Genomic DNA, 25763 nt, shown 5'->3' on the forward strand with positions numbered 1-25763 from the left:
TCCATTCTCGTTCTCCCTGAACATTTGGCGGGGTGGCGGGGGGTTAGTGGAAGAGAAACAGGATGATGCATCCTTTCTGTCAAGGGAAGGGTTTCTAATCAAAGGAGTCACTGCATGCAACACAAAAAAAAACTCGACTTTTTAAGGCTGCAGCAGCCACAGCAACTGGGTGGGGACCTGGAGAAAGGGGCTCGTGTACATCTCTTACGTGCAGGGTTAGGAGGACTGCAGTGAGGTGAGTTGTCCCAAGAATAGGAGAAAAAGAAAAATCTGTCCAACCAAGGAGACGGTCAGCAAAAGAAGCAACAGTGTCGTGAGATTTTTATTAATGTAGTTGAGTGTTTGGAATTTGAAATTGAACACCTGAGAATGATAGAGACTGATTCAATTGTGGTCTTTAAACTGAAACGGAATTAGGAGAGTTACGTGAGAAGGAACGGGGATGGAGGAGTGAGAGGTGCTATTGCAGGGCTGGCAAAGGCACGACCAGACTAATGGCCACCTTCTGCGCTATTGAGGAAAGTTGGCTATTGTAATGCAAATCCCTCGAGGAACAGAAAAAAGAATCATAAAATGTAAACATGTTTATCCCTGAATGATAATTTTTTCCGAAATAGGAAAAACTTCCAGCTGTCCATATATAGTGATATTGAACAATTGGTTAAAAAAGCAAAAGCTTTTCCAAATCAAAATTAAATCGATTTACACCAGTAATTTTTTTTTCTTGCAAATGTATCATGCATTCTGGACAAGTGCTTCAGTGTTTCATAGAATGAAGCATTTGTCGACATGTTTCGCGGTAGAATCTAAGAAGATCGAGGATTTGGATTGTGCAAGCTGTAAGTGTACGTTGGCTGCATTAACCCAGCTCAGCGAGTTACCCCTCTGAGTGCCAGCACAAAGCGCTGCCGCCCCCTCGCTCGCCTCGCCCTCTGGAATGTCTATGGGTGTAAGGGGGGGTGGGTGAGGACAAGGCTCTCGGAGCTCGGCCGCTAATTGGCTGAAGAAGCGGAGGGCATTGTGACGTGCTCGGTGAGGCCGATTCCGCCGCCGCGTTCCACCATCGCCGGATCCGCGCGCCGCAAACGGACAGCAGCCGCAAAGACAGAGGGGGGTGAGTGAGCGAGCGAGCCCGAGCCCCGGACCGGCCTGGCCTAGTGCCAGGGCCACGCTTGGACCCGTAAGCCGCAGCGTAAAGCGGAGCGACCCAGCTGGGCCCCTGGGGCGGGGCCGAGCCGGGACCCCTTTCTGCTAACGGTCTCCCGGGCCGAGAAGGTGGGGCCTCTCGACTGGGTTCCCCCCCACCTCGGCCGCTGGGGCTGCCTGGGTGGGTGCTTATGGTTGGAGCCTCCGCCTGGGGTGGGAGTCCCGCCCACTCCCTATCCTCAGCCCTGAGGTCTGCGAGAGAGTTTCAAGCGGTGGGGCCCGCTCACTCTCATAATAGGATGACAACTCCTCCACCCAGTTGCTTGCCCCCCTCCTCCTCCTCACTCCCCCACCCCCGATGCCCTCTTTTCCCCCGTCCCCGATCGCTACCCCCACCTTCCCCAATACCCTCGCCACCCCTTTCCCGCCCCGGCCTCCAACCAACCCCCGCCCCCCAACTCCAGCCACTTTTCTCTGCAACTTCTTCCAAAGCTATTTTAAAATCAGTTTTTTTTGTTTCTTGCACCCATTTTCTTGTTCCCTTGACCTAGTTTGAGGCAATCAGTTGCTTATAGATGTCCCTTTCAGTGCGAGGTGATATGTAAATAAAAGCTATTGTAAATTATCTAAATATTCAACCCAAATACCAGACTTCTAGTCAATAAGAGAAGAATATATGTGTATGCCATGTACTTTCACAGCATGGCTTGTTTATATACTAGCTGTTTCCAAATTTGTGGAACTTAATGGAATGAATCTTGATTTAGTCCAAAGAAGTTTAAGCTTCACAAGAAGAATGTGGTGTTTCAACTAATCACGCATTTCTTCTCTAATTTTTGTATGTCGGTGTATTTCTAGCCTATCCTTTTGAGGTTTTCATCAAGAGACTTCTCATAAGTAGATTATCCCATGAATAGCTGAATCTCGAAATTTTATGCTTTGGCAACACTTTGGCAATAATCATGTGAAACACCATAATTGAGCTGTATCGTAATTCAACTTGGGGTTGAAGAAACCTTGAGGCAGTGTGAGTGGCATGGTTTAGAATCTGAAAGTTAGTTAAGGAATTAAGGGTGCTTTCAATATTCCTCCTTACAACTACTCCACTCTACAAGGTTCATTGTTTCTTTTAGGTCTGGCTTTTGCAACTTGATTGTCCAAGAAGGGCAAAATTGACATTTCTCAGTGTGTTGCAAAGAAAGTATTTCACTCAAAACAGCAGGTATATAACAAAGGAGCAGGTTTGCAGCTGTCAGCAAACTTTGTGTGTTGATATTAAGAAGCAAACATAAATTGTCATGGTGTTTCATTTTGCCTAGGTATAGACTTTACAGTTTGCTGTTTAAAAAATGAGACCTCTAGATATGTTTTTATATTCCTCAGACATGCGATAGAGTTAGCAATAGTTTCTTGTGGATGAAGTGAATAGATCATCTTGTTCAAAATTTTAGTCCATGCGAAATTAGAAACTGGAAAGGAATGTACTAAAACCTAAATTCTAGCAAAAGATCGTCTTTAATATGAAGAATTCTGTCAGATTGTTGAAGCATTTGTTTATTAAACCTGGCCATGTACGTTTTATGGCACTTCTATCCCTTATGCGTATTGTGTTCTTTCAATCTAGGAAGAAGAATTGTATTGGAGTAGTTCCAATTTCTGCCAAGAGAAGTGGGTGTTGAGGTGTGCCATTTTAGACTGGAGTTACTGTAAGTTAAGCTCGATAGATGACTTGGTGTGATGCCAGTGACCTATGTGCACAAGTTGATCGTGTAAGTCATGAGAACTAGGAGCAAGAGTAAGCAATCCAGCTTCTCAAGCCCACTCTGCCATTTAATATGATTATGGCTGATTTCATCCCAGCCTCAATTCCACTTTCCTGCCCACTCTCCATAACCCTTCAACCCATTCCTAATTAAAAATTTGTCTTTCTTCTTATTTTTTTCATTGTCCCAGTGTCCACCATTCGGGGTACTGTATCTCCCAGTTTCATGACCCTTTGAGAGAAGTAACTTCTCCTCATCTGTTTTAAATCTGCTATGCCTTTTGCTAAAACTATGACTGTTCTAGATTGCCCAACATGTTGAAACATCCTCTCTACATCTACTTTATCAATCCCCTTTGGCACCTTGTATATCTGCTTATTTTCAGCTTTCTAATTCTCATACTTGGATTGAATGTAATGCTATTGCTAATTATTGAGCTATCAGCATGTTCAGGGAATTTTCGGGAAAATTCTATGCTAGTTTTTATTGGATTCAGCATTGCACTAAAAGTACCCTCAAATGGTAGAGATTTCAAATTGCTGTTAATTTTATAGAGTTCAATTCATTCAATATGTTTACTTCTTTCCCTTTTTCACTCATCTCTACGTAGACATTTTTCTTCATATCATGTCCCTGTAATGATTAAAACTTATAGACACAATTTTCTCATCTCACAACTTCCAAATATCGTCTCCAAAATACCTCTATTGTTGACAGATTTCAATAACTTCATCCACTCCTACAAATTTAGTAATTTTATTGCACATTTATTGTTTGCAGTTTGGTCATGTGCAAATTCCTCAAAGGACCTGTTGAACTCATTGAATATTTCAAAACAGCTTTGAAATTTTAGCCATATATTCTTTCTCAGCCTTTCATTACACCAAAATAAAACCTACACATAACAGCTATGTGAAAATAGTCTAATAGGTAAAACACGGAGGTTCAAAAAGTAATGATGCTAAATGGCAGTATTTGTAGCTTAGCAATAAGTTTACAAACACATTCTTCCCCACCTTTCTACTTAGCTGACATATACAGTTTAATTCCGTATTTGCCAACTGTGCATGTCCTGAAGAGTGGGATGCAACCAGTTACCGAGATGACTGGAATAGGAGCTTATTGGAACAGATTCCTTGCCGGTCAGTTCCTATCAAAGTTACATCTTTTCTGGCTGACCATCTGCCTCCTCTCACTCAACCTCATTATTTGACCCTTTCAATTCCATTGGATGTTGCAGTCAGTCTTGATTTTCATTCGGATTGAATTGGAACTTGCTTTCATACTATAGTTCTGCACCCACTAGGACTTGTTTCTGTGCCAAGTCCCTAGCATCCTCCTGAGAGTTGCTATCTCTCGGGACTCTTCACTCTCCAATACTGACAAACCCTGGGAATCCTAGCGCTGTCTTGCTGTCTCACAACAGATTCTACATGCCGTCCCTAGTGCTATCAAACAGATATCCCTCTCCATAAGCACTGCCATTTCATAAATTTACTTGTTAAACCTCTGCACTCTACTCAAAATGTAAAAAGCAGAATTAAACCATATGATCCCTCAAGTCTACTGTGCCATTCAATAGAATTATGTAGAATTATCTACCTCAACTTTAGAGTAGTGGTGATGTACAGTACAGAAACAGACCCTTTGGTCCAACTTGTCCATGCTGTCCAGACATTCTCCATTACTTTCTAGTCAGCTCCCTATAGCTCTTGATGCCCTGATAGATTTATGATTCATCTCAGACTTAAATAACAATGGAATATCCAGTAGGGTAGAGAATTTAAGATTCACAATCCTTTGAGAAGACATTTATCCTCCTCTCAGTCCTAAGTGATCAACCCTTAATCGGATTCTGTGCCATAGGTTTTAGACTTCCCAGCTAAGGAAAGCAGTTCTCAGTGTCTGCTCTATGTCCTTCCATAATTTTATATGTTTCAGTTGGATCCACAAAGTATAGGCACGATTCACTCAGCCTTTCATCAATGGACACGCCACTCCATCCCAAGAACCAGTCTAGTCATGTTTTGCCATACTGCCTCCAATGCATCCTTAAATAGGAAAACTGAAACTGCACATAGTGCTTCAAGTCTGGTCTTGCTTATGTAATTGCTGTAGTCTCTTTGCAATAAAGACCAATCTGCTTTTGCTATGTCTGTATGCTAACTTTGAGTTCCTTGTATTAGTCCACATCTATCCACACATCAACATTTAGAAGTTCTGTACCTCGTAAAAAATCTATTCTTACTACCAAAGTGAATAGCCTCCCTCTTTACACAGTATGTACTCCTGCCACCTTGTTGCTCACCCACTTAAATTGTCTGTATCTCTTTACAGTTTCTTTGGGTCCTTAACATACATTCCCAACTAGCTTTGTATCATCAGCAAACTTGAATATGTTGCTCTGACTGTTTGTCCAAATCATTCATAAAGGTTGTAAGGAGCTGAGGCCACAACGCTGATTGTTGCAGCATTTCACTACTTACAGCCTGCCAACTTAAAAATATCCTGCTAATATGTACTCTTCTTGTGCGTTACCCAATCCTCAATCTATGCTAATATATTATCCAAATTCCGTGAACTTTTGCCTTGCATATTAACCTTTCCTGTAGCACATTATTGAATGATCTTTTGCAAATTCCAAGTATAGTACATGTGCTGGTTTCCTTTTAACCTAAATTACTAACCGTATGATCCTCAAAAAAATCTCTTAATAAAATTGTCAAGCCTTAGTTTCTTTTTGTTAAATCTGACCATCCGATCCTGCTATGATTTTCTAACTGCATTGTGTGAAGCTAACTAACCTTTTTAGTGATGGTAAGAACTGCTGATACTGCAGTCAGAAATAACAGTGTGGAGCTGGAGAAATACAGCAGGCCAGGCAGCATCAGAGGAGCAGGAAAGTTGACGTTTTGGATCAGGACCCTTCTTCAGAAAATCATTCCAAACTATTCTGAAAATATTCTGAAGAAGGGTGCTGACCCGAAATGTCAGCTTTCCTGCTCCTAGAATGCTGCCTGGCCTGCTGTGTTCCTCCAGCTCCACACTATGTAACCTTTTTAGTGCCCTTTTTCTCTCCCTCTGTTCTTGAATAGTGTGTTATATTAACTAATTTACAGTCCATTGGAATCTTTTGACAAAACCAAAGAATATTGTAAAATTACAGACAGTAGATCCAAAGTTTCTGCAGTTTGTTTTGAAAGCCCCAGTAAAAAGACCAATTAGTTTCTGGGGATTTGTTGAATTTTCATTCTGTAAGTGTTTTCAGTACACTGTCTGCTAATACTAAATAACTTAGGCTCCTTACTTAACTTGTAATTATTCTTATAACTTGTTTTTATATTTTCATTTATTTCTAGTTCTATTATTCCCATTTTAATCAATGCATTTGTCACCTTCTGCTGCTTTCTAAAACACATCCAGTCCTCAGGCTTACTTATCTTTGCAACATTATTTGCCTGTTTTATTTAACCCTCTTTAACTTGCTTTCTCATCCTCAGATGAATCTTACTGAGTTTTTGTTCTTCAAAGAAATGTAGTTTTGGTGGAATAAGTACTTCTGATTGAGGCATGTGGCTTCCATGTAACATGAAATGTTTTAAGTTGATGAAAGATACGTGGGTAAATTAACCCTAAAATAATCAAGTGTTCTTTTGTTTGTCATGAGGCAAAGTAGGCAAAAAAAGAAGGAATTTTAATGCTTAAGTTCCTGGTTGAGAGCACCAGAATGCCATATAAGTTCGCATGTCGCTTGGGGTGAATTAGTGGATATTCTCAGAATAATAGGAGTGTTTATTTCACTGACAGAATCAATTCCGGTTGCATTTTTATAATCCAGTATTCGGAAATTTATGGTAATACTTTGGAAGTCGAGTTGTACACTTCTTGAAAGCTGCAAATGAGCAGTCTTAATTGTTTTCTTTTGCCTGTGCATTTAAAGCTATAAAGGTTATTTAATATCTTGGAAAAGTCGCCAATAAACTAAAAGATCCTAAGTGAAATGTACCAATTTAGAGGCTGGTTTGGTATTTGACAGCACTGAGAAAATGATAACTACTGGTCTTTGAGGCTGAAATTTAGCAGCACTATTGTGATACTCCTACAGTTTGCAAGATCAGCGAAGGTGTGGGTAGCCTTGCTGTTCGTTCTTTGGTTGAGTAATACTGGGTGGGTGAGATGGATACTCTTGTAATTTTGCTGAAATAGATTGGAGGTCCTTAGATTGTCCTGTATTCCTGGAATTTTGTTGAATTGGGATGGCTTCCTTTCTTCTGTAACATTTGGATGAGCACCTTGACATTTTTCAGCATTGAGGGAACATGAGGTTAAGCAGTATTGTGGAGAGAGATTCCTAGAATTCAAAAAAGTGAGAAGAGCTTGGAATTTGGCATCATTACAGTTGGGTTTTGCAATACTTGGCGTTTGGTAAAGTAGAGGAGAGAAAAGACCTGTGGTTTTGCTGCACTAAAGGTGAAGTAAATTAGAAAGGCAGATACTTTGGCTTGGAAGCATAGCACTGTGTTGAGACCGGAAGTTGAGGTTGTGGTCCAAGACTCTCTGTATACTGTGGAAGCTATGACAGGGGACCCTTGTGTCTGGCAGCAAATTGGCACAGCCATCTGGGATAGAAACTTGGAAAGATTTGCAGTGCTTTGAAAGAACAAAGAATCCTCTTTAATTTTAAGACTGACCCCTAGTTCAAGACTCCAGCCAGGTGGGTACAAGCCCAACCTACTAGGTCTTCTCAGGAAAATCCCTCCATACTTAGGATCAACCTAGTGAACCTTCTCTGGACTGCTTCCAGTGCCAATATATCTTCCCTTAAATAAGGGGACCAAAACTTCACATTATTCTACTTGTGGTATCACTAGTCCTTTCTATAGTTTTAACTAGTCTATCTTATTTTAATCCTCCATTCCCTTTTGGAATAAAGGCCAACATCCCGTTTGCTTTCCATTTTACCTGCTGAACATGTATGCTAGCTTGCTGTGGTTTATGCACGAGGACCCCCAAATGCCTCCATGCTGCAGCTGTCTGCAGCCTTTCGCCATTTAAGTATTAGGCAGCTCCTATGTTCTTGCTGCCAAAGTTCATAACCACACAATTCTCGCATTACATTTCATCGGCCAAGATTTTGTCCAAATACTTAACCTCTCTGTATCCCTCTGCAGACTATCATCTTCACCACTTGCCTTCCCACCTGTTTTTATGTCATCAGCAAATACAGCTAAATGCATTCACTTCCCTTATTCATGTCGTTCATGTATATTGTAAATAATTGTGGCGCCAACACTGATTGCTGTGGCATTCCACGAGTTACAAGTTGCTATCCTGGGAATGTCTCCTCTTATCTCAGCTCTGTTTTCCATGTCTATTCTGCTGTCCATGCTAATATACTACCCCAACACTATGCGCTGTTGTTTTATGTAGCCTAACATGCAGTACCTTATCAAACACCTTCTGGAAATCGAAACATATTACATCCATTGCTTTCTTTTTGTCTCTCCTGTGAGTTATCATCTCAAAGAATTCCAAGAAATTTGACAGGTATGATTTTTCTTCATAAAGCCATGTTGGCTCTGCTTGACTTTATTATGCATTTCTAAATGCTCTGCTAGTACATCCTTTAGAATACATTCTAATATCTTCCAGTAACATACATTAAGCTAACTGGCCTATACGTACCTGTTTTCTGTCCCCTTTTCTCTTTGATCTTGTTATATTGTCAGTTTCCAACCTTCGAGGACTTTTCCAGAATCTTAGGATCCTGAGAAAATTACTGCCAGCGTATCTACTACCTCTGTAGCCACTTCCTTGAAAATCCTAGGCTGCGTCCCATCATGTCCAGGGGGCTTATCGAATTTTAGCCCTGTTCGTTTCTGTTGTCTAGTTATTGCATTTATTTCCTGTCCCTCTTTTGCCACTTGATTATTTAGTACTTTTGGAAAGTGATCAGTGTCTTTTACCATGAAGATTGATGTAAAGTATTCCTTCAACTTCTCAGCCATTTCCTGGTTCCTTATTTACCCACCCTCATTCTCTAAGGGACCTAATTTCATTTTCGCCCTTTTTTAAAATATGTTTAACAAATCTCTACTTATGTGCAGATGTGGGTTTCATTTAAACAGAACAAAGATACTTTAGCTTACGGAATCTAAGGGAAGGCAAAATTCAATTCTGAGTAAATTGGTTGGTTCAGTTGCTTGACTAGTCTTTCAGGATTTGTAGATTTCGTGTGTTCATTAGAAGTCTTGTTCCCTGCTTTTCTTCATGATTAATGTGATGTCTAACTGTTGAATGGTGGATACAGAATTGGAGCCAGTGAGCTGATTTCGGTTGAGACTGCCATTACGTCTGCTCTGGCAGAGGGACTGGGAAGATCAGACAAGAGTACCCCCATCAGACTCCCAATGTTGAAGAAAGCGTAGTCAGTTAATTCAGTGGCAGGAAGGAATCAGTGGCTCAGGAATCCTGCTTGCTGGAAGTAGAATGCCAAAATTGAAGTAAATGGAAATCAGGGCTCGGGGTAAGGAGAACTCTTTACTGGTTAGAGTTATACCTGATTTCCAAAGATACTTATGGTTCCTGGGCATCAGTCATCTCAGTTTCAGGACATCTCTGCAGGCGTTCCTCACAGTAGTCTCCTCAGCCCAACCATTTTCAGCTGATTCATCAACAACCTGCCCTCCATCATAACATCAGAAGTGGGAATGTTTTCTGATGACTGCACATCACCACCATTCGTGAGTCCTCCGGTACTGAAGCAGTCCATGTCCAAATGCAGCAAGACTAAGACAGTATTTAGGCTTTGGCTGATAAGTGGCAAGCAAAATTCACACCAAACACATGCCAGGCAATGACCATCTCCAACAAGAGAGAATCTCACCATCATACCTTGATTTCACTGATGTTACCATCACCAAATTCCCCACTATCCACATTCTGGAGGTTACCATTGACTAGAAACTGAACTGGACTTGCCATATCAATACAGTTGCTACAAGAGCAGGTCAGAGAGAAGGAATCCTGTGGTGAGTAACTTGCCTCCTGATTCTCCAGAGTCTGTCTACAATCTACAAGGAATACTTCCCACTTGGCCTGCGTGCAACCCCAGCGACACTGCAAATCTAATCACCATCCAGGATAAAGTAGCCACTTAATTGGTACCACATACACAAACGTCCATTCTCTCCACCACTGATGCTCAGTAATAACAGTATGTGCCATCTACAAGATACAATGTAGAAATTCACCACTACTACTTAGTCAGCACCTTCCAAATTCACAACCACATGCACCTTGAAGGGCAAGGAGAGCAGATACGTGGGAACACTGCCGCTTGCCTATTCCCCTCCAAATCACTCCCTGTCCTGATTTGGAACATTTCTCTGTTTCTTCAGGGTCACTTGAACTCCCTCCTTAACAGCATTGTGGTTCTATGTACAGGACATGAACTGCAGCAGTTCAAGGAAGCAGCTCACCGTCACCCTTTCAAGGGTAACTCATGATGGTAAATAAATGACACCCATATCCCATGAATTTTTTTAAAACATTCCACACAGACTAAATATGACACATTTTATACATCGTAGCTATCCCACATATAGTGTTAGAAGAATTGTGATAGGCAGTGTATTCATGGGTAACCATTTTCTAACATTCATCATGGATTTTCTATTGAAATACTTTATTAATCAGAGGAATTACCATTTTACAACAGCAGGGGTCATGCTATAAAACTTTAGTTTTGATTTATCTGTTTCTTATCTCTGAATGCTTCAGGAGTGGTGAATCACTAAAGGGTTACTCTAGCAGCTGTTCCAATCACCACTTGCTCCTTTTATTGGCTATGTAAAGTATAATCTAATTTTAAATCATAATTGGGATGATTGCTTGATGCCTGCATGGCCCAAGGTTGTGTTAACCATCTGGAGTGTACTTTGGTGTTAAGCAGGCTAAGACAGTCCAATCAGAGACATTTTAAATCTTGAAGCTGATTATAATTTGATTATTTCTAATTCTGCCTTTGTGAAGTCTTATCTTAATTTGTTCTCGTATGCCCTGCCTAGATTGTATATTTCTTAACGTGTATGTTTTTCAACATTTGGTTCTATATCCCTATAGAACATGTCTGAACGGGTTTCCATTGTACAAAGCTTCCTTCTCACCATATATGCATACTCCAGCAATATGCATCTTTATGCATGTTCTTACTTTCCTTGAAATATACAATAGCTGATACAAATGCATTCTGTTTATTGTTGCTGTCCTTTACATCCCACTTGCTTGACCCAAACACACCTTCACTCCTCCTTTCTCTTTATCCCCATCCCAATAGACAAGCACATAACACTTAAAAAAAAGCTAATGTGCATAAACTCTTATTTCCTCGGATGAGCTCTTAAAATTTGATTGGTTTTTTAAAACTGTTTTAGTAGAGTAAACATTTTTATTTGACCTGAGAATGTCATTGGAATGATCAGATTAAAGGATCCTAATTTTTGCAGATAATGTATAAAGATTAATAAAATATTAATTAGAATATTAAATGGATTCTAAAATTGAGCGAAATGGGACGTTAGTTTCATTTCTGTGAAGAAGACTTTTTAAAGAGCTCAGAGTCATTTTTTTCAAAGTGAGTTCAAAAATCATTTACACTAAATGACTGGCAAACTACCTAGGGACATAATTGATGAAATGTTTACGAAGTTGAGATGTATGATCTACAGAGAAGCAGATGGTCAGGGAACGCTAGCACTTTGCCTTCAGCAGAAAGTATCGATATCATCATTAGGTAGTTTAGTTCGTGAAAGCCTTTAGGTTCGAAAGAACTCTTGATTTTTTTTTAGTAGTCCAAAGAGAGGTTGGGAAAAATCTAGAGTTTCTATTCACGTTTAATGTGAGAAGTCAGTGGGCTAGCCTATATTTTAGTGTTTCTTGGAAAGATGGAAAGAATCACGTCTGAGTGTGGGGAAAAATCTGAAAGGGAGAGTTTGGAAGCATGCCTATTAAGTAAGAAATGAAAGTGTTAACATAGGAGTGATATTTCATTGGGGTTGACTGTTTGTAAAGGATGTTGAGAAAAGGGGTTGAATTGTTTTTACATTCTTATACAATCTTTCAAAATGTCATGTAGCTTGTTAATTCTTCTGTGATAAACTTTGTTCTCTCATTCAGAGTACATTGGCAGAATTGTTCAGTGACTGACCGTTACAGTAGCCAAATTACAAAAGTAAAACTTATGGGCTGTCAGGCCTCATTTCACTCTGGGATCTGACTCGCCCAGTATTGCAATCAGCTAGGATCATAACAGTAATTGTAGCAGCGTGCAACCAAGGTGTTAAGTGCCTCTACCACTTGAATGATTAAATATGTTATTGAAACTGGAAAATAATTTCATGTAGAGAGGGAAAGTGTAAAGGAAAGTGTGTGTGCCCTTGTGAAGGAAAGAAAGTTCAGTCTGTACCTGTTGTTTGCAGTCAGGTTACAAATTTGATACCTAATTCCAGTACTGCTGTATTACTTTTTGATAAGACAGTGAACTTCAAAGGAAAGTGTTTTTCTTTTAAGTCCTACCATTCAAAATATTTGTTTATTTTCCATTTTTTTCTACCCAATCGAAACTTGTATATATGGTTGAAATTTAGAAGAAGGCTTTTAATATTTATTTTCATTAGTGTGATGAATGTCTGATATAACCATCCTGCATGGGGACAACATCTTAACAAAAACAGTTGCAAAGATGTTGTTATAGCATCTTTATTATAAATAACTTGGGTTGTTTGTTTAACTTTTTTTTAATGGATTAACTGGGAAATGTGGAGATCCATTTTCGAGTTTCCTGTTTTTTGGCCCTCAGTAAGTAGTAAAACATAGTTTATTCGAAACTTGGCCACAATTAAGTTCCTAATACAAAGAAGCTGTAGCCAGTGAAAATCATGGAAGCTTAGATGAGGTTACTGAGGACAGATGAAAAATTAAGATAATTCAAACAAGGCAAGACAGATGTTTGGAGGGTTTTCAAATTACCACTATCATTTGAAGTGATGGTGTACTAGGGAGGGGAAAGTGAAGAGGACACATTGGGGAGAAGGCAACTGGCAACAACATCAACTAGCCTAAAGGCAAAAGTATACAGCAGAATGTATGACAAATACCAGAAACTCTCTGAAGCATCATCCCTTCCAATTAACTTTCACCCTCCTGAGATAGGTAGCAGTGTAGATGCTCATCTATAATCAATTTGATTCACTCCACGTCATGCTAATAAATGGCTGAAGGCATTGAAAACAGCAAAGGTAATAGATCCTGATAAAATCTTGACTTTAATGCTAAGGATGTTACGCTCCAGAACTACCTGTACTGCTTTTCAAACCGTTCCAGTACAGCTACAACACTAGCATTGTTGACTGTGGAAAATTGCCCAAGTATAGCTCTCCTAGTATCTTATTGATCCCAGTTGTCTTGTTCTTTACATTCTTGATGGCTCTTTGGACATCTGATATAGCAGTTTCTCCCAAGTTGGTATTCAGCTTCTAAGGTGAATTCGGTACAAGGAGATCTATTAAAACATGGTAAGAAGACATCATAGCAGATTTCAATGATCTGATCAACAAGGTCTGAACTGCAAAGGACATCCTGCTTACTGGAGACAAGGAGTAAAATCAAGCTGCTCGAGAAAGGAACCTTAACTACTGCAATTGGAGATGTTTAATATTACTGGCAATACCAGCAGGGCTTTTTGGATAGTGTTGGATAGGTGAAAGACAAACCAGTTTCCAGGGTGACATCATGTGTTTTGAGAAGATCTTCATGCTTAGGAATATTGTACTCCACAATCTGCAACCCCATGGCTCAACATATCTCCCACTCAATCATTACCACCAAGCCAGGGACCAACCCTGGTTTAATCAAGAGTGCAGGAGAGTGTTACAGGAGCAGCACCAATCATACCTAAAAATGAGGTATCAACCTGATGAAGCTACCAAACAGGACAACTTGCATGTCAAATAGCATAAACAGCAAATGATAGACAGAGCTAAAGCAATCCCACAACCAGTGGATCATATCTAAGCTCTGCAATCCTGCCATATCCAGCCGTGAATGGAGATGGACAATTAAACAACTCAGTGGAGGGGGAGGAGGAGGCTCCACAGATATCCCCACCCTCAATGATGGAAGAGCCCAGCACATCAATGCAAAACATAAGGCTGAAGCATTTACAGCAACCTTCAGACAGAAGTGAATGATCCATCTTGGCTTCCTCCATTGATCCCCACAATTACAGGTCCTCAGCCAATTTAGTTCACTCCATGGGATGTCAGGGAATGTTGGAGACACTAGATTCTGCAAAGCCTTTGGGCCCTGACAACATCCCGACAATAGTACTAAAGCCTTGTGCCTCAGAACTTGCCACTCCCCTGGTGCAGTTACAACACTAGCAATGCGGAAAATTGCCCAGGTATGTCCTATATATAAAAAGCAGGATAAATTCAACCTAACCGTAACTGCCCCATTAGTCTACTCTCGACCATCAGTAAAGTGGTGGAAGGTGTCATTAACAATGCTATCAAACAGCAACTGCTCAGCAATAACCCGCTCAGTGACGCCCAGTTTGGGTTCCGCCTGGGCTTGGCTCCTGACCTCATTACAGCCTTGGTTCAAACATGGACAAAAGAGCTGAATTCAGAGATGAAGTGAGAATGCCAGCCCTTGACATCAAGGCTGCATTCAACTGTGTGTGGCATCAAGGAGCCCTGTCAAAACCGGAATCAATGGGTATCAGGGGCACGCACTCTGCTGGTTGGAGTCTTACCTGGAACATAGGAAAATGGTTGTGGTTTTTGGAGGTCAGTCACCTCAGCTGCAAGGCATCTCTGCAGGTCTCTCTCAGGGTGGTGTCCCAGTCCCAACCATCTTCAGCTGCTTCATCAATGATCTTCCCACCATCATAAGGTCAGACGTGAGGATGTTCGCTGATGATTGCACGATGTTCGCTGATGATTGCACAATGTTCAGCACCATTGGCAGCTCCTCAGACGCTGAAGCAGTCCATGTCCAAATGCAACAAGACCTGGACAATATCCAGGCTTGAGCTGACAGGTGGCAAATAACATTCGCACGACACACAAATTGCAGGCAATAACTGTCTCCAACAGGAGAAAATGTCACCATCATCCCTTGACGTTCAATGATGTTACCATCATTGAATTCCCCACTATCAACATCTAGGGGTCGCCATTGACCAGAAACTCAGTGGGACTTGCCCGAAACTCAATGGCTACAACAGCAGATTAGAGGCTAAGAATACTGTGATAAGTCACTGAACTCCTGACTCCCAAAGCCTGTCCATCATCTGCAAGGAACAAGTCAGGAGTGTGATAGAATACAGTCCACTTGTCTGGATGGGTGCACCTCCAACGACACTTAAGCTTGATACCATCCAGGACAAAGCAGCCCGCTTGATTGGCATCACATCCACAAATTTCCACTCCCTCAACCACTGGCACTGAGTAGTAGCAGTGTGTACTATCTATAAGATGCACTACAAAAATTCACCAAAAATCCTCCAACAGCACCTTCCAAACCCATGACAACTTCCATCTAGAACTAAAAGGGCAGCTAATACGTGGGAACGCAACCAGCTTCAAGATCCCCTCCAAGCCACTCACCGTTCTGCCTTGGAAATTGCAGTTCCTTCATTGTGATTCGGTCAAAATCTTGGAATTCTCTCCCTAATGACATTGTGGGTCAAGCCACAGAAGGCAGGCTGCAGCTTTTCAAGGATGCAGCTCGCCACCAACTTAAGGGCAACTAGCGACACACAGTAAATGTTGTTCAGCCAACGACGCCCACCAGTTAATCTTTTAAAAACGACATAAGTCAACTTCATTGTTCTCAAGGCTGTCAATAATATCTATCAGCCATCGTGACAGCAATATACCCTGGAGCTGTATGCTGACATTTTCATCGCCTTGTACTGTGCTTCTAGCTATGTCAGGACTAGTACAGGTACTATATACTCCTCCACATTTTCTCAGGAGTACGGCAAGCGTGGAGACTCTTCCTATTGTTTTTTTTTCTCCCCTTGGTTATTGATTTTTATCGTGAGAAAGGCAGTGAAGAGTGGCGACTTTGGCATCTTGTAGCAACATCATGAGGTGGTGGACCTGAATTTTGTAGATAACATCACTATGCTGGCTGAAGAATCACATGCACACCACAACATGACTACAGACTTTGAATGTAGCAGTACAGGGGTTGGCATGTGCGTCAGTTGTGAGAAAACCAAGACTATGAGAACTGATGGAAAAAAGGTCCACCCTTTGCCGTTGGACAACAGATTATGCAGGATGTCGACCACCTACCTTATGTAGGATGCAGCAACTCTAGGGAGAATGATGTAGAAATTAACACCCACACAAGAACTGGCAATGCGGCATTGGTCTTCCAGTGGCTTCTCACAGCCATAAAGCTTTAACTGTGTACCAAGTGCAATCTATGCCAGTGAAACGTGGAAGAGAACGAATGTGTTGTGTAACCTGGACATCATCTACCAAGGTAACTGACAACATAAGAGATGACGCATCCAGAAAAGTGCTGCAGAGGACTGGTCAGAGACATCTGTGGATACAATGGAGAGACGATAGAGTCTGGCAGGACAAGTACTTCAATTCCCAGACAAGCCACAGGGTTTTTTATCTGAGGGCTCCTCTTAAAGATCTAAAATGTGTGACCCATTAATTTTAAAAAGTGACTCCTAATTCTAGATTCTCTCACAGGAGGAATCAGGTTTTCCCCAACCCTTCTGTCATGATCCCTCAAGATCTGTTATGTTTCAACAAGTAGCCGCTTGCTCTTCAAAATACCAGAAGATTTAAACCTTATCCAATTTTTCCTCATGAGACTACCTGCGTATTCCAAGGATTTGTCTAGCAAACCTTCTGTGAATTGCTTCCAATGCATTTACAGCTTCCTTTTTTATATAAGGAGATCAATCAGTACACAATACTCACCAGTCTTACCAATGCCCTGTATATCTGATGATAACAGAATCACAGAAGTAGGCCACTCAGCCCATTGTTTATACACAGGCTGTCCAAATGCATATTGTGACTTAATGCCATTATTCTGCCTTTTCCCCATACCCTAGCACATCGTTTCTACGTTAATAATCATCCAATACCTTGATAACTTCCCCACTTTTGTATTTGCATTTGTACTCTAAATATAAGCATTCTGTTAGCTTTTCTAATTATTAGACTTACATACTAACCTTTCTGCAATTCATGTCTAAGGCATTTAGATTAACTGGCATCTTGGAGCTCTGCAATCTCTCACTGCTTAAATGTTTTTTATTGATCCTGCCAAAATGAATAGTTTCACAATTTCTTACATTATATTATTCATTACATTGATGAATCTTTAGCCATTCTCGACCTATCTTTGAAACCCTTTAAAATAAAGACAAAATGCTGGAGAATTTCAGAAGATCCGACAGTGGAGAGGGAAACAAATTTATATTTAGAGTCCAGTGTGATGTCTCATGGACGTAAGTTATTAACATTGATATATACAAGTTGTCAACTAACTACAGGGTGAATAGTTAGCTTTAGAATCTATTTTTTCAGAAAGTTCAACTCTTATTAAAAATGAAGAAAATATCTCACACCAAACAACCAACATTAAATTGGTGAAACGTGTGGCACTAATTAAGTCACCAAGTACGTTAATTTGCTCAGGTCTAGGAAATAGATAAATATTCTGTATATTTAACCATGTGGCAGAGAAGACTTATGCAATGTTTGTTGACCAAAGTGCAGTGTTTTCGTTCTTTTTTTTTTATAAACCATTGTTCGTTCTGTGCTGAGAATCATAGAGGATTATCTAATTATTGAATGATCCCTTATAGACAGTATGTCTGCAGCCTGGGACTGCAGTTTAAATGCTTTCAGGTTGTTCTTAGAAAAGGTCAAGATGGTATGGAATAAAAATATATTTCACTCTAAGCTGTCCAGCATAATCCATTAAATTTTGAACAATTTTGTGCAATTTTTTTCTAACATTTAATTTCAACCTTACGACGTGTGCATTTTTGCAAACATTCCTCATGAAACAATGACTTAATTTGTCTTGGCAAAGTTGCACTGTTAGTGTGACCTGAAGAATGAGACTAACTTTGCAATGCAATATTGTGTTGTGTAACGCATCTGCTATAAAGTACTGCTTCAAACAACTTACTGTGAGTAAAAGCAAAGCAGTCCATTAAATAACATTTTTGAAAAAAATGCAGCTCAATCAATGTAAACTTTTACATAGTTGCTTACTTTCCAAGTTTTATTTCTTCTTTCAACTTTTCTTCCCTTATTTATCCCCTTTGTAGGCAGTGGGGAATACTGCAGTATGGTTGTTTTGGCTGTGCTTACCTGGGTGACTGCCCTTCATAATGAATCTGAAAAACAAATGAAAGTGTGTTGTTTGATAATCAGAGCTAATTCTGACTTTGTCCTTGTCCTGATGTTCTCTATTGTATTTATGTCAGGAATGCTTGCTTTCATTTGCTTTTATATATGAATGTCAAATTTGTGACATGTCAATGAGAAATGAGGTCTAAAATTAGAAATTAAAACTGTTACAATGCAACAATGGGTTAGTTTTTCATTATTACATCTTACTGGAACAACCTCATTCTTGATTTTAGTGTAATGTGTGCTCAAGTTTTGTTCATTTTGGTTTATGCATTCCGATCTGCATTTCTTCTTAATATGGGTTTTTCTCCATACAACTTCAACTTTCCAGTAATAATATTAGTTGGCTTCCAGGAATTTCTCAGATTCCATTTGAAAGGATTGAACTAAGTCACAATAATATTATGTTTACAAGTACAGAGAGATTAACTTCTGGATTATCTGTGTTGAACTCATTGCTTTAATATAAGTAACAGGATTTGAAAGTTTCATCTGTATAGTGATATTGTCTTGACATGCTGTCTAATCGGCTGTGGAGTAACACAGCCTAAAAACAATAACTTGAATTGATGAACATGTACCAAACTATTAATTCAATTATGTTAATTTGTAACAAAGGGGAGATGAAGTGTAGATAGTAAAATAGATTGTGTAGAAAAATGTTGCCATTTATATACACTAATAAAATCAAAATTGTTGACTGTTTGGCAGTTACAGAGTCAGAGTTGTATAGCATGGGAATAAACCCTTCAGTCCAACATCTTCATGTTGACCAGATATCCTAAATTCATCTAGTCCCATTTGCCAGCATTTGGCCCATATCCCCGCAAACCTTCCTATTCAAGTATCCATCCAGGTGGCTTGAAGATGTTGTACTTGTACCAGCCTCTACCACTTCCTCTGGCAGCTCATTCCATACACGCATCATCGTCTGCGTGAAAAAGTTACCCCTTAGCTCCCTTTTAAAATCTGTCCCCTCTCACCTTAAACCTTATGCCTTCTAGTTTTGGACTCCCCAAGGAAAAAGACCTCGGCTGTTTACCCTAATCATACCCTCGTAATTTTATAAACATCTATAAGGTCACCCCTCAGCTTTCGCTTCAGGGGAAACAAAGCTCCAGTCTATTCAGCCTCTCCCTATAGCTCAAACCCTCCAACCCTGGCAACATCCTTGTAAATCTTTTCTGCCCCCTTTCAAGTTTAACAACATCTTTCCTATACCAGGGAGACCATAAATTGAATGCATTGTTCCAAAGTGGCCTAACCAATGTCCTGTACCGTCACAACATGACATCCCAGCTCCATACACAGTGCACCGACCAATAAAGCTAAGCGTACCAAACGCCGCCTTCACTACCCTGTGTACCTGCGACTCCACCTTCAAGGAACTATGAGCATGCACCCCAAGATCTGTTTGTTTGGCAACACTCAGACACTTAATAGTACGGTCTGAAGTATTACCCTGATTTGCTTTAACAAAATGCAACACCTCACATTTAAACATTATCTGCCGCACTTCAGCCCATTGACCCATCTGATCAAGGTCCCATTGTACTCTGAGGTAATCTTCTTCGCTGTCCACTACACCACCAATTTTGGTGTCATCTGCAAACTTACTAACCATTCAATCCAAATCATTTATACAAAATGACAAAAATCTTTGGACCCACTGCCGATCCTTGCAGCACACCACTGGTCACAGACCTCCAGTCCAAAAACCAATCCTCCACCACCACCCTTTGTCTCCTACCTTCAAGCCAGTTTGCATCCAAATGGCTAGCTTTCTCTGGATTCCATGTGATCTAACCTTGCTAACCAGTCTACCACATGGAACCTTGTCGAACGCCTTGCCAAAGTCCATCTATATAATGGTCACTGCTCTGCCGTCATAAATCTTCTTTGTCACTTCTTCAAAAAACTCAGTCAAGTTAGTGAGACACTATTTCTCACACACAAAGCCGTGTTAACTATCCCTAATCAAATACATATCAACACTGTTCCTCAGCATCCTCTCCATCAACTTACCTATCACTGACATCAGGCTCACCAGTCTATAGTTCCCTGGTTTTTCCTTACCACCTTTCTTAAATAATAGCACCATATTAGCCCTCCAGGCTTCCAGTTCCTCATCCATAGCTATCAATGATACAAATATCTCCGCAAGGGGCCCAGCAATCACTTCCCTAGCTTCCCACAAAGTTCTGGGATACACCTGATCAGGTCCTGGGAATTTATCGACCTTTATGCATTTTAAGACCTCCAGCACCACCACCTCTGTAATATGAACATTTTTCAAGATATCACTATTTATTTCTCCCAAGTCCTCTAGTTTCCATATCCTTTTCCACAGTAAATACTGACGCAAAGTACTCGTTTAGTATCTCATTCATCTCCTGCATTCCACAAGTAGACAGCCTTGTTGATCTTTAAGCAGCCCTATTCTCTCCCTAGTTACTCTTTTGCCCTTAATGTATTTGTAGAATCTCTTTGGATTCTCCTTAACCCTGTTTGCCAAAGCTATCTCATGTCCCCTTTTCACCCTCTGGATTTCCCTCTTGAGTATACTCCTATTGCTTTATACTCCTCAATGGATTCACTTGATCCTAGATGTCTATACTTGACACATGCCACTGCCTTTCTCTTAACCAGAGCCTCAATTTTTCTAGTCATCCAGCATTTCCTACGCCAGCCTTGCCCTTCACAATAACAGGAGCATACTGCCTCTGGACTTGCGTTATTTTTGAAGGCCTCCCACTTTTCAACCTCCTATTACTTGTGAATAGCCTCCCTCAATCAACTTTTGAAAATTCTTGCCTAATACTGTCAAAATTGGCCTTATTCCAATTTAGAACTTTAGTTTTCAGATTAGTCTATCCTTTTCCATAACTATCTTAAAACTAATCGAATTATGATCCCTCGCCCCAGAATGTTCACCCACTGACGCCTCAGTCACCTGCCCTGCCTTATTTCCTGAGGGAAGGTCGGGTTTGCTCCTTCTCTCGTAGATACATTCACATACTAAATCAAAATTCTCTTGTACATCTCCATCCAAACCCTTAATACTATGGCAGTCCCAGTCTGTTTGGAAAGTTAAAATCTGCTACCATTGCAATCCTATCATTCCTAAAGATATCTGAGATTTTACAAATTTACCTCTCAAGTTGTAGATGATTGCAGTCAATTGTTATGTGCACTTACTCATTCCTTTTGTAATCCCTCATGTACTGCCCTTCCCAAGCCTACCTTGAGTTTCACACTGAGATATCCTTATTTCTTCTTTCACTCTGTCCAGTGAAGTAGTCCCTGTCTCTTTCACTCTTGCCTCCAAAAGTAAAAATGAGACTTCTGAACTGCTTTATCACTTTGTATTAATACAATCTATTGAGCTATCATTGCCCTCATCACCACCTCCATACTTTTTCATTGCCTACCGAGACGATGTTTCTGCTAATGTATGCTTTTCTCTGGTTTTTCTTCTATTTTCCATCATGTCTCAACCCGTTGGGCAAACCTCATCCCGTTCTATATAATCCAACCACCCAACTTCACTTCCAATCTCCCTGCTTGCTGACATTGCAAATGGTTTACGCTTCCCTTCAAAGCACTCGCGCTCTCTCTCTCTCTCTCTCTCTCTCTCTGTCTTGTAGCCTCCCTTTCCTCTTAATACTCCATGAACATGTCACCTCCCATTTCCATTCTGACCTTTCTCTCCCCCAGTGTTTCGTTGGTGTTTGAATCTCTCAGTTCAGGTTTGCATTCCTGTGGCAACACAGGCAGCTTAAACAGAGTCTGTGATGGTGAGCATGGTACATGAATGTTTCTCATCCCTTTTGCAGCCTTAGATATGTCAGCCACATCATCCTTTCAGTGCTTGTTGCTATGTGTTTTATGCAGGGGGGTGGGGGTCACGCACAGTTTCATTATTTCTCACCTCATAATAGCCAATAATCTTTCTCCTGTTTCCTAAGGTCTCCATGAGTCCCTGATTCTTTTTTACGTCTGTATTTTGTTGTTTGGTGACTGCATCCACAGACTTTAGAACAGCTTCTGATGATACCCAGCAATACCTTTCCTTCACTGCATCTGTGTTTCCGAACCGCTTGATTGAGATTCAGTCTTGCATATGATTCAGTTTTTTTTTCAGTTAAACACTGAAACAACTGTGGTCTGTACCACAAATTCCATACCTCTTGGCCACTGCCTCGGCCTGAATCAGACTGTTTACAGTCATGACGTCCTGTCAACCATCAACTGAACTTTTGAATCCACATATTGCAAAATACTACTGATGCTGAAAATACAACAAAGTTACAATTGGATAATTAATAATGAATATGATGTAATAGGAAACAAGGAAAAAATGAATAATTATTCGAGTGTCAAAGCTGACAACAATGCAAGACAAAGGCAGTATCAGAAATTAGAAAACTTAAAATGAAGTAAAGTCACTATAGTCTCAGAAGACCATAGGACTGCTCTGTCATTAGAGAGAGACAAGTGGTGGTGGTTTAACCTGAAGTTCTCTACACCTCGAGAGGGGAGAGATTGAAAATGAGAGTTCTTACAATAATCTCAACCAATGCGGGAAATAAGCTTTAAAATTTATTCTTGTATCCATCAAGTATTCAGAATTAGAATAATGCATAATGATACAAATCATCTCATTTTTGCAGTCTAAAGGAACAGTCATAATTGTCAACAGAGAATTTGCCAACTTTTCCAATCTGAATAGTTGATATTCTTTATCCCTAGAGCCATTCTTGTGATTCTTTTTTGCACCTGCTCTGACAGTTTGAATGATTCTTGCAGGAATGGGAGAGACAAAACTGAGGGACAATAGGAGCAGATGTTGGAAAATGGGTACTAAAAGCCATTGCCTGTGGGTGCCAGTGTTGTGCATTCTACAAGAAATAAGCAATGTGGGTCAAATTTACCTATCTGCAAGTAGTTTTATTCAACGATGATTCCGATAACCATTTCAGTTTCCATTTTACTCTCCTTTGTTTGCTAATATGACATCCCTCTTCACCGCATTGCCATGAGAGAGGCCTAATGGGAGGCGCACACACACACACACACACACACACACATTTGGACAATGGCGAGAGGCAATTCACAAGCAGTCTCTGGGTCGATAGCTTAGAAATGCAAGATAAAGAATGTTTGGCACATGGGAAAACCGTTAAATTACAGGACATTCTTGTAAAATGCAGGAGAATTAGTCTCACCACTTATATGCCTTTTCATCTTTTGTAAAATGTGGTGCCCACTGTAATGTTGTAAGCATGTGAGAGCATTTATTCTTGATGTAAGCTTTAGTCACGAGCACGGTATTTTCTGGGGAGCGTTGTATAGCCTTACAGATGCTGCAGTTGTGTTTTTTTTTAAACCCAGATTCAGCCTTCATGTATCGTTTTAATAATAATAACATGTTGCTGCTTGTGAATCTTCTGGGCTGCTTCTTACTTTGAAGAGTGCCTTTTCTTTCCTCTTGCTATTTTCCCCATCGTAATCAGATTTCTAATCTCTCCAGTTTTTCTTAGAGTTCCTAAGCAAAGATCAGTTATTTGCATGTTTGTGAGATAATTCCTCGCCATCTGCCATTGCTGCAATCTCTCAATATTAAAGACCTTATGCCCAAAGGGACATTATTTTAGAATTCTTTCATCAGAATTACCTCAAAAGTTTTGTCAAGTCTTGTTTAACCTTAATGACCTGTGCCACCTATTAAATACCATTTTCTTTTCTCTAATTATTTCTGTTTGTTCTTTAAATTTCTGTCTTACCTCATAAGCAGGTGACATAAGTACTGTATTATCATCACCAGACTGTCCACCTGGAAAAAAGTGTATAATCTCCAAAACTTTTCCTACAAACATACCCCACAAGAAAATAGTCCAGTTGTCTCTTGGCCATTACAGATTCATGACAATGTATTCACCTCCTTCCTCAACTGATTTTAGGCATTAAGGTAATATTCATTGCCAAATCAAAACTAGAGTTTATTCCAAGACATTCTCCAATTTTACTGTCAAATACTATACACACAATTTAAGGTTTCCCCTGTCCAGTTCAAATTTTCTCATTTCCCTTTTTAGAATTCAAACTTTTGCTTGTTTCAATTCTTACTTTTTATTTTCTGATTTCTAATTTTTAACCTTTATCTTTTTCCAATTCAGGTTTTGCTCTTTCTGCCACCAAACATGTTGATATGTAACTGAAGTTCAACTAATTCTGAGTACTCTCAGCATGAACTTTTCTCACTATTAAGATTCAAATTCTTACTTGTTACTTGTACACTTTGGTTTTTAAAAAGACTTTGGTTTTTAAGCATCTCCTTCAAGTTGACCTCTAATTTCACTGCCAAATACGGGATTCAAAATAACCTTTTATTAGTTAGTGCATTGCAACCACAAACAAGTCATCTGTTTCCAAAAGTACCTCACCAATGCAAACTGTCTTGTCAACTTTTCATTGAACACTGCAAAAGTGTGAGATCTTTTGTTTAAAAACTGTACAAAATTCCTGTGTGCTGATCGTGTGGACTCTGGGTCAATTCTACAAGAGTTTTCAATTTATGATCCACACAGTGACTCCAAACTTTTAAAACAGAGAAATTTCCTAGCAACGTTCAGAACTGAAAGACAAGATTTTTACTGTAACAAACTAAAATCAGTATGGATCAAACATGAATTAACAAGTGCCACAGACAGTTTGTGTTTTCTTATTCTCAAGATCAGTTTTTTTAAATGTGAGATCAGTGTATTTTCTTACCATCAGGGTTGTTTTCCTAACTTGAATAACCCAGCTTGCTGCTGGAAGTTATTTTATTACCACATACTTGCCCTAGAGATTTAAACAAAGTGTCTCTCTCAGAAATTGTTATACACACAGATTGGATGCAGATGAGAGAAAAAAAATCATTACTATCTAATATTACTTACTACAGTTTCATAGTTGGCCTGTACTATGTAATACAAGCAAAAAAAATTCTTATGAAACATTGTCACTGTGCACTCCTGGCAGATAAGTAGCATTACGGGAGTGGTTCCACTGTCACTCCCAACTCTCTAGCTTCACTTCTGTCCACAATGTCACATCAAACTTCCAGGTCCTTCGGCAATCATTCCAATAACCCTGAGGTCTCTCAGCTATGCTTATTATCAACTCAACAAACATAGGTAACTCTGCGTGCCTAAAGTCTTTTAAGATCCCTGCCTGTTCTGTTTCTTTTGAACAGAAACCAAACTCTTCACTAGCATCCCACATGGACAGTAGTACGAAACACTCCCATCTGTTTCCCACAGCAGTAGTTTCTTATATAGCAGCTGTTTTTCCCTCTGGAATGTTGTGAAGAGGTGTTAAAACAGGCATCCAGCACTTCTAG

General features: G+C 40.0%; 1 protein-coding gene across 5 annotated transcripts in view; it reads left to right on the top strand.

Annotated features, from left to right (window-relative positions):
• Positions 1-460: 460 nt before the first annotated feature.
• The window catches only part of LOC109915332 (uncharacterized protein KIAA0232-like), a 65093-nt gene continuing 39790 nt past the window's right edge, over positions 461-25763 (top strand). For 2 of the 5 annotated variants that reach the window (XM_020514943.2, XM_048603725.1), the window contains exons 1-2: positions 1000-1114; positions 2771-2852. The gene's annotated coding sequence lies outside the window, so the exon portion shown is untranslated. Of the gene's footprint in view, positions 576-754; positions 840-999; positions 1115-2770; positions 2853-25763 lie in introns of those variants that run through there. The other 3 variants (XM_048603722.1, XM_048603724.1, XM_048603723.1) reach the window with 3 other exon arrangements.

Source organism: Rhincodon typus, chromosome 12 (genome assembly GCF_021869965.1).
Source record: "Rhincodon typus isolate 14 chromosome 12, sRhiTyp1.1, whole genome shotgun sequence".
NCBI classification, from domain to species: Eukaryota; Metazoa; Chordata; class Chondrichthyes; order Orectolobiformes; family Rhincodontidae; genus Rhincodon; species Rhincodon typus.